Consider the following 9723-nt stretch of genomic DNA (forward strand, 5'->3'; position numbering starts at 1 on the left):
TTTAGTGTCCCCTTCAATTTTGTTCCTTAGTTGATTCACCCTAATATGTATACATACACACATTTTGGAAGTCATTATTTATACCCGAATTTACCATTTTATTTTATAGTTGAGGCTCATTTCCCCTCCCACACCCATGTTCTTAGTGGACTTAAAGAACAGATAATTATAATATTCCTTTGTAAGCATTGTCCTCATATTGTAAGTTTAAACAGTCCTCTAAGCTTTGTTCTATGTTGTACTTGTTTTTTTAAAAAAATTATGTCGATTATTTTTCCTTTGCTTCATTCCCTTCTTGTAACTAGGGGGAGGGACAATTTGCCATGGTGTTCTCGAGGAGCAAGCTGTTCGCTGGGGACTTTGTTTGCTAAGTTAAGGGGGTGTGAGTGTGTGTGCATGTGCACATGTTGGAGTGGATCTCAGCAAACAAATGTTCTATGAATATTGTGTACGTGAATATCAGGATTTGGGAGTAAGACTAATCCTTGTTCTGTGAAATAAGATTCCTTGTTTTAAGATACTTAACAACAATATAAGTTTAAAAGTAAAAAAAAAAAAAGAAATCTTGATATGGTCTCATCACACTCTTTTGGATTTGAAGTGCATTGGATTCAGCAATTAAAAATTGGGGGAAAGATGAAAAGAGAAGGATTTTGACTTTACCCGAAGAATAGGAAACTGGACAGAAATTCTAAGTAATTATTTTACTGACAGACTTACTTACATATACCTAACTTTTCTCTGTCTTTTTCAGGCAGAATTCATTCTTTAATATTCCACCATCATCCCCATTAAGCATTATTTTAGTTGCAGCTGATTTTTCAGTAATTTACTCCAATGCTTTGGATTTCATTGTTCCTCTTCCAGGAATCTGATCTCCCCCCTTTACCCTTCAGAGTTTAATAAGAACCTTCTCTCTGTTGAATCCTTTAGGTGACTGATAGACACGTTAAACAACCACGGGCTCAGAGCTGACCCTAGAGGAACCGTGGCACCATTTGTTGTGTGTCCCCAGGTTGACACTGATCCATTGATAACCTTTCTCTGGGTCTGACTTTCCAGCTGGTTTTCTACTCACTTCATAACTGAGTAGTTCAGACCTTGTTTTTCCACTTAATTGATGTGTGTGTTGTGTGGGGCAGAATCAAAGACCCTGCTACAACTTAAGATTGATTATATCTCTGGCTTCCTTTGGTCGACCAGAACTCCCACAAGGATATCAGCCTGGTCAGACAAGATATATTCCTGTCATTGCCACTCTGGTTTTCTTATCAAAGTGTTTACCGGTTCATGTTGTGATGATTTCACCAGTATTTCTTTTCTATAAGAGTAAGATTCTGTTAAAATTACAATATAGAGCTCAGCTATAACCTAAATTCGAAATTCAGGATAGCTTTTTAACTTTTCTTTTAAGAAAGAAAAGAACTATTAGTAATTCTTTTAGTGTATTAAGGCCAAATCCACAGAGTTTAGGGAAGAAGATTTCTGGGAACAAAACAAAGAAATCAGGAATTTCAAAAGAGCTTTCTGGAGTATGTCTATGCCACTTCTCTCTTTGTTTCCTTCTACTCTTTTCCTGCACTTGACATACATTCTGACCGTCATTCATGTAAGAAATCACCCCATTTTGAGAGCTATAACTTCATCTTGTTCATTAATGTCTCTGCTTTAGGGTAAAAAGTACAGGTACATCAATGTCTACCTGCAGGTATAATAAAAATAGATGTATCACACAGAGATGGATCGTTTGTCTAGTTTATAGGGAATTCCTTTCCGTACCTAGGGAATTTAAGCATTCACTTGAAAGGAGCAGCCGTGGCAGTGAGGCTTCTGCTGTTCTTCGTTCACCACAAAGCAGTAATTTGATTAATTTACTACTTTGAAAGACTGACGCAACAGTGGTCTACATGACCTACTCATGTTGGGAACAGATGAAAATGCTATGCTGGCAAAAGGATTCCATCTTCTTAACAAGATGTGATACTGTTTAGGGTATTCTAAGGCATGCGAATGTGTTGAATATTCAAATTGAAAGGAAGGGAACATTTAAAAAAATGGAGTAGATGAGATGCATAATAATTATCATGTATTTGTCGAGATTCCTGATTGTGAAATATGAAACTTTCCCTTTGGAAGAGAAAATTTTACTTTTTCCTATTTTAAGGAGATAACTGTAGTCTAACTTTCTAGATGTTTATACGTATGTTCTTTTTGAATAAAACATGTCATGGAAACATAACAGAAAACACAGAATGCAAGTTAGATACACACTTTTCATGAATATTTTAGATGTGAGGTAACACCGCCACGCTGATGAATGCTCCATAACTGTTCTATGCCGAGGGTTCTGCTGGACCCTGGAGAGTAAAGAGGAAGAAGCCTTTGTCTCTGGCACTAAAGAGCTTCCAGTCTAATTCTGGGATTGGATCGACATTCAGATGAGGCATTCTGTCATCTATCATACTGCTGGCCATAACGTGGTGTGCTGGCTCCTTTCATCACCTTAAAATTGACTTCCTCTATACTCCTCCTTTTGTCCTCAGAGATAGACCCTTGCTTCCACTTGTTGTTAGTGAGCAAGTCTATTTTCCTTATTGGATTATAAATTCCCTCAAGGCATGGTGTTTTGATATGAACTCAATGAAGCATTATAAATATAAGAGAAAAGAAAACACTTAAAAAAAAAAAAAAAACAAGCAGATGTCTGTTTTTCACTTGTAATTTGTTTGATAGATAACCAGTGACTATGCTTCAGGTAACTATTTAGTTAAATGATCGCAATTCATGTCCATAGTGTGAGTTCTCATTTTCCATGATGCCTACTATTATCTTTATGATCTGAGATTAAAAAAAAAAAAAACACCTACAGCAATTGTTATAGACTATACTTGAGCCCCAAAGACTCTACGAGGTCACTGCAGCTATGATTCAGGTGTCAGGGACGGCAAATGAGGTAAGCAGAGTCACACAGAGTGCCTTACGTGGCTTGTCCTGACCAGTCATGTCTTCTGTTAGGTAACTTATACTCTTGCCACTGCTGTTCACACAGTCACCAGTGGGAGCCTGCCATGGATGCTGGGCTGGACACTGGTGGGAGTAATCAGGAAGCTCTCCAGGGAGGCGGTGGATTTTGAAGAAGAAGCCACCTCAAGAAGAAACAGAAAGGCATTCTAGGTGGTTTATTCTGGAGGCCAATAGGGTAAGTTTGATTGTTGTGTGTGTTTGACTTGACCTACCAAAAGTTTATGCATCTAGGGAGGTACCATGGTTGATCAAAATATTACTAGCTTAGCATCTAGTATCTTATCAGCAGCTTTATTCACTCGTGTGTCCTGCTCAGCTCCTAAGTGCAGTTGAGTTTTTGAATCTTAAGATCATCACCCTTTGGAAGTAGAATTCGCAAAAGATCAATTACATTGAAAGAGAATGGACAGGAACAATTTATAAGTACATGTAGTAGTGTTTAATCATAATGTAATGAGCAGTTAGTTGGTAACCTAAAGTTTTTTTCAAAATGTTTTATCTAAGTGAGACTTATTGGGTACTACATCATAAAACTGACTCCAAACTATTTCTAGGATGTATAATTTGTGTTCTATAAGTTGTATATTGAGTAAATATTATAACCTGAAGATACATCTCCTGTGAACTTAAAACCATAATGGTTTGAAACTGTTACATGAGATGACTTTTTATTATTGGGGTGGAGGTATAAGGAATAAATGAAAAAAAATCTAAGGGTTAGAAAGTTCTGGGGGTTACAACGAAAATAAGCTAATATTCAATTCAGCTATGCAGTATCTCGGTGATTCTGAACTTACTCTTATTAGTACTTGGGAGGTGAATGACTGAAAACGTAACAGTAGATGCCATTCTGAAAGAGGATTTAGAGCAATTAGCAAAACTTCACGTAACAGAGTAGCAGAGTCAATACCTGCTCTGAGGGCGGAGTTCATTCACAGTGCCACAGCGAGTGAGATTTTCTTACAGCCTCTGCGATTGCAAATCGGGGAATTGTATCTATTACTCCATGGTATTTTTATGCTTGTTTTTGTATGAAATATATTCTAAATTTGTTACCATTGAGAAAAAACGATGTTCTAAGAAGAAGTACCCCATTGATGCTATTGACCTCAGCACTCCACTTGCTCTCTGTGTGGATGGGGGTTAGGAAAGTGTATGAGTACCCTGGTTTGAGAAAATGATGAATTGGGCAGACCAAAACGTTCAGAGATGGGAGCTTCTGCACCGGTATAACTCAATTCTAATGAGGGTAGACCAAAGACGTGCCCAGAGGAAGGCTCCGTTTACATGGCTTCTTTGTCCCTGGCTTCCATCCTAGCCACAAAACACTCACAGGAGACACAGGATGCAGTCATTGGGACATTCGACACCTGTTCAGAAGAAAGAGGTTCGACATTCACTAAATGGATGAGAACGAATTCCAGTCGGTTTCAGGTACTAACAGGTTGTCTTTAAAATTTTTGCTCAGTACGGAACAGACACACAGCAGCCTCATATGCATTCAACTTCCGCTTTTAGTTGACTTTTTTTTGAAAAGCTGTTTTCAGTTTCTGCCTAAACCTTGCAAAGCGCTATGATTAACTATCCACACATCAGAGATGATGTGCTCTGACAGACATGAAGAAGAATTAAAGTGAAATGCATGCACTGTTTAAAATAAAATCATCTATGTCATGAATAAGAAAAACAAAACAGATGGAATCATGTCTTTGGTCATGCCTCTAAAGAGTTTCGAACTCTTCTAAACCACTTAATTTAATAAAGAAAAAAAAACTTTTGGTATTCCAAATGCAATAAAGGAAAAAAAACTAATTCTATAATGACATCGGAATTTGGTATCAATAGTCAATGTCAGGAACTCACTGATGAAATGGCGTTGAGGTTTATGGGGACTATATTGAGGATAAGTCATTGAGGCAAAATGACTATTGATTCAAATGTTACCAAACTGACAAAGCGGCTTTGTGTTAACACATCCCACGCTAAAAGAAGGATCTGGTAAGTGGAACTGCGGTTAAAAAAGGGAAAACCTCATACAAATCGGTTGAAGCACGCCTGCAATTTCTTTGTCACAAGCGTTGTTCCTCAAAAACATTCCAAGCAAACAGTTCTTCACAGACTATTCCTTTTTCCTAGAATGAAAGAAGGGGTACACTTTCTGTAATCACTTGCTTAGCTAGAGCCACAAGAAAAGTCAACAGTCTTGAGGTTGCTTTCTCAATGGAATGTTTCAAGTTGACATCGACAGGAAAGCCCAATCAGTCTTAGATTGGAAGCGCTGGAAACTTTTCCCCCAACTGATTGGTGGGGGGAGGAGGGAAGACAAGGAAAGGATTTACTCAGGACCAGGGGAGCCGAATAAACAAGTGCCATTGCAGTTTCCTGCGGGAAAGTGGAAAGATTAGTCTGGTTTATGTTGAGATGAGGATGGAGCTTAACGCAGGTTGTAGCTGATTAAACAAGAGTGAATCATTGTGCTGCCCCATCTAGATAATCTTTAGCCAGTATCTTTCATAATAACAGAAATCCCGAGCTTTCACTTAGCCCCTGACTGATCTAGTCAATGAAGAGGTGGAGCTCAAAGACAGGCCATCGCTGCTGTCACCTCACCTCCACAGTATTTTTCACGCACTTCTGACTTTTAAAGAATAACATATACGATAATATGACAAATCCTAATCATTAGCTTTTAAATCATGTGTTAGGAAGCTCATGATCATTTTCAGGGTCTTGGGAGAAAAGTCCCTCTTGCTAAATGTCCTTGGGGACCTTTGTCACTGGAAGTGGGCATTTTGCCAGAGACTGCAGTGAAGCGTTATAAAAATAGACAAGATAAATGGACTTTTAGTGCAGTATTGTGCCAGATTTTTAATTTTCAGGAAATTATTTTTTTAACCTAGCTGAGATTCAAGTCAATTTGTGAATTAGTTGAAAGGGTGGTTGAATATGTGGGTGGGTGGGGATGTGGGGAGGTATCTGACATTTAAGTCAGAAAACCCTGCCACCCAAAAAACAGATTTCTTTGGCAATCAAGATAACTTAACAACCATAAACACATTGTCAGAGGGAAAAATTACATTTTGCTCTAACACAGATCATGTACAGATGACTGGTTTTTTTTTCAAGTTCAAGCACAGAAAGACTGTTTGTATATCAACTTCTGACCCAGGCAGGCAGAACAATCTTAGAGGTCTGAGCAGAAACGGCTGAAGAGCTTTTGGATATTTCTTTGCTTAGGATGTAGCATAACAATCACATATCCAGGATTGCTGAGAATCAGAATGAAGTTGCTGCCACAGATAATATGCGATATTTTTACTTTTTTTATTATAACCCATGATAGAAGCAGCATAACTGCAGTTTAAAAAATGTATTTTCTTGGACGTGGTTCCATAGTGTAGAGGTTAGCACATCTGCTTTACACGAAGAAGGTCCTGATTTCATGCCCCAGTGGAGCCATGGTCCATGGTCTACGGCCATGCCACCCTAAACAAGCCCGACGTTTGATCTCAGAAGCTAAGCAGGGTCGGGCCTGGTTAGTACTTGGATAGGAGACCACCTAGAAGGACCAGGTGCTGTAGGCATAAATAATAATGATAAATTTAAAAAATATATTTTCTTTTGCTTAGTTTTGGAATATGACAGGGTTTGTTTCTCTGTTTCTGGGGATGTTTGTATCACTCCAAGGATGTTCTAAATTGACATCTCAAAATTTTATTATTATGGTTTTATCAATTTTTTAGGTAACTGATCTTTCAGATGATGAACATAAGATATATTTTGTGAAAGACAACTGAAAACTGTTAAGAACTATATGCAACCCAAGGTATTAATAATTCTTTACCATTATTATTATAAATGTTCTCAAAAACAAAAAAGCCCGTAGACTCTTTTTAAAATTTATCTGAGACCATAGTTCAAGTAAAGCAGGATCATTTGATCCTATTGTCTTTATTTAGTCAGAATAGAGGGGAGAAGACAGTTGCCCAATTCTCTAGCAATTGGCATTATTTATTGCATCAAATGCATTAATCAAGTGTATATTTATTGAGTACCTTTAATGTAATGGAAAATGTGTTAGATATTTCAGACAAAGCATCAAATAGTTCTGCTTCCCCAAAAGCCTGTAAGCTGGTTTTATAGAAAAGACCCGCATGTGCTCACACATACAAAAACACACGTTAAACATTAAACAATACTACAAGGCAGTAGTGCAAATAGCAGAAGAGTAAAAGTAAGCAATGATGTATTCTGAACACCTATTTTCATTATAAATTTGAGGGAAAAAATCACAGAAAGGTGATATGTGTTTGTGTGTGTCTTCTTGGCATCTCTTCACATAGCTTCAAGGTATATTCCTGAAGGCTCCCTGAAAGGGGACAGATGTTAATTGAACTCATGGTGCATGTTAGGCACATAGCGTGTATTACTTCATACAACTGTCAGAATAATAACTGAAGTAGGTGTTATAATGAATTCCACTTTGTAGATTTGGAAATTGTGCCTCAAATACTAAACAAGTTATCTAAGCTATACTAGTCAGAAAATGGCAGCACCAAACTTTGAGTTCATATTTTTTAAAACTGAGATATGATTGACATATACCATTATTTAGTTTTAGGTATATGACATAATTCATACATATTGTGAAATGATCATCACAATAAGTCTAGTTAACATCTATCACCATACATAGTTACAATTTTTTTTTTCTTGTGATGGGAACTTTTAAGATCAATGCTCCTAGCATCTTTCAAACCTACAATATATAGTATTGTTAATTATAGCCACTATGCTGTAGATTACATCCCCGAGACACATTTATTTTATAACTGGAAGTCTGTACCTTTTGACCTCCTTCTACCATTTTGCCAAGACCCCGCTCTCGAGTCTATATTATTATGATTCAAAATCCTGTTATCTTTTCCCTGTACCAGTTATTTTCCAAAATGAGATTTCAGACCTAAATTAGAACTGCTAGTTGGGGTGGGCTCGGTTCTGGGGGGAGTGGGGAATACCTGGTAAAGGCAGATTACTAAGTCCTCAAACCTGCTGAAACTAAATGCAGCAGAATTGAGAACCATTGCTCTGTACTCTGCGTCAACTGTTTCTGCGACTTAGATGTTTTATGCTTCAAGTAAACACAGTCGTCTGAGATGAAAGAAATAGAAAAAAAATCCAAATTTATTGCTCCTCGAGCTAAGGTCACTTGAGCTGAATTCTCTTCCATTTTCACTACAATTTTGTAAAGAGTCCACAAATCATTGAGCAAGTAAAAATTCTACTTTTTCCCTGAGGAAAAAAAGAGAGCACTGCCCTCTCAGTAGTTGGCACCTGAGGGATGCTGCATCCCTGAAAGATAAATTTCCAGGTAGTTAACTGGAACCTAATGTGTATCTCATTGCCAGTCTGGAGACTTCTTTCTCACATGCCTTTCATCCAGGACCATAAAGCTCAAAATAAATTTAGCCAGACTTTAGAATGAAAAAAATTTCTTTATTAGATTTTGGGATGAAAGGAAAGCTAATTGTTACAAAAAGATTTTCATCTATTTTATAGGAATCTATAGGGATATAACAAAGAATTGGAAACTAATTCATAGATTCAGAGAATCCTAACATTGAATGAAAATGCAATTATTTCTACTTGGGAAAAAGTATTCACGAAACATTTGTGTTCATTTATTCTTTCTCTGAGCAGAACAGGATTAAAATCAAGCTCTTTCTTTTCTGGGAAATCGATTTTCTGAAACTTAAATATAGAATTTTACCTTACCTAACTCTGTTAAAATGTCAATTTGATAAATTAATTTAGTAATAATAGTAGGTACTATTTATGAAGCAGTAGCCAAGGGGTTAGGCACCGAACTAATTACTTTATTGTCCTATTTCATTGAGAATTTGATTAGCTTATGCTGTCACTCAATATTGATTCCCTGTACTTACCTCTGTTATGCAAAAACTATATTTCATTTTATTCCACCATATGTAATATATCATACATGATATATCATTTACAACATATATAACATATAGTAATGCATAATACACAATGGTATATAATATATATACAAACATTCACATTTATTTTTTATTTTATTATTAACATTAATAGTAACAATAAAAATTTTAGTCAAATTGAATCCCCAAGAAAGCCTTGCAAGGTGGGTTCTATGCACATACTATATACAGGTGATGAAACTGAGGCTTAGGGAAATTAAGAGAGAAGTCTCAATGATTCGGTAGCCCTAGCTTGTATCATTTAGAGGGTTTGTTAAAATGCAGGGGTGGACCCCACCTCCAGAATTTATGATTCAGTATATTTTGGAGTCACTTTAGGAAAACTACTGTTCTCTGAACCTATAGTAAGACATTACATTTCTCTATATAGTATACTTTGGTTTCCTACGATTTAGGAGTATCCTATTATTTAACAGTATGTCTTGTTAAAATTCAATTAAAAATTTTGTTTGTTTGTTTGAAAACACTGTGCACTGGGGTGGGCCATGATACATACTTGATGCTCAAATTACCTAGGAGAAAGGCAGCTCATTACTGGGAAAAGAGGCCAAATGAAAGATCAGATAATAAGATGTTTGGAGCAGGTTGGTGGGGGAGGGGTAACTTGCCAGGCATCTGGACACGTTTAACTTCTACGTGTTTTCCTAGTTGTCTCATTTTGTGTCAGCAGCTTGCATTC

Source organism: Pteropus vampyrus, unplaced genomic scaffold, assembly GCF_000151845.1.
Source record: "Pteropus vampyrus isolate Shadow unplaced genomic scaffold, Pvam_2.0 Scaffold42, whole genome shotgun sequence".
Classification (NCBI taxonomy): Eukaryota; Metazoa; Chordata; class Mammalia; order Chiroptera; family Pteropodidae; genus Pteropus; species Pteropus vampyrus.